Here is a 1,034-nt window from a genome sequence, read left to right as displayed (position 1 = left end):
CGACTTTCCCGTTTGCTGGAGGATATTTAACTGATGAATGACACAAGCTATGGCTCGATCTTGAGAAAATCTGTGAGCTCACAAAAAATTAATTGCGCACCACTGTGAGTGGCTAGCTCTCACGATAGCCCTCTCGCAAAAATACGCTTTTAGAATTCCGTGGCTGCTTGCGGACACGTTACTACAGACATAAGCTTCACGCATTTGGAGGAAACCATGAATTATGATGAACAAGGTGCTCTGGGGCACTTGTTTCAGAAGGTCTACAGTGTCAATGCAGTCACGGGGTCGTGACGTCGACGAAGACAACAGTGGCGTGGTCAAGATGAAACTCTTTATTTAGCCGAACTTGTGGCCGGGAATGAAAATCGGACTACAGCAATACACGCTGTACACTGATAGCGGCGAACTGGGCGTGGGCCGTCGAACAACTGACAAGCGGTGAAGCGCGTTGGCATTTATGCATGTGCAGTAGAATGTTCCAGCGTTATCGTGTGTTGTCGCGCAATCTCTAGAACAAGCTCGAGTGTTTCGCGTCTTGCGCGCAGTATTAAAAAATGATCTACAATCACGCGAAGCTTCTCGAACAATGAGGCGCGGTTTGCGCTGAGCGTTGCTGACAGTTTTGTGGGCGAAAACCGAATACAGCAAAAGTAATAATAAGAACACACGTGGCAATAGTTATTTTTTGTCATGGCCGCCCAAGCTCCATGAGGGCTGGACCTTCAGCCATGCAACTTGAAGGAGCGATAGATATCTTTCGGACGCGGGAATGTCGCACCTTCAATACGTAGCTCAAATGCCGTCAGGTGCAATCGAAGAAGTGCCGTGCGGCAATGACATACAAGAGAAGGTGCGCCCACCAAGTGTGCACAATAATGTGGACTGCATCACGTGCAAATGATAAACGTCCAGAACTTGCTCAGAACCTTCGGTTGACGAAGGAGCGTCGCCGAGCTCAAGCTCACGGACCTGTCCTTGCGGTAACCGCTTCTTGCTACGAACTCGTTGAAAATGGCCTTTCGACGACAGAA

This window comes from Rhipicephalus sanguineus, chromosome 7 (genome assembly GCF_013339695.2).
Source record: "Rhipicephalus sanguineus isolate Rsan-2018 chromosome 7, BIME_Rsan_1.4, whole genome shotgun sequence".
Taxonomy (NCBI): Eukaryota; Metazoa; Arthropoda; class Arachnida; order Ixodida; family Ixodidae; genus Rhipicephalus; species Rhipicephalus sanguineus.
This window is presented reverse-complemented; position numbering follows the sequence as displayed.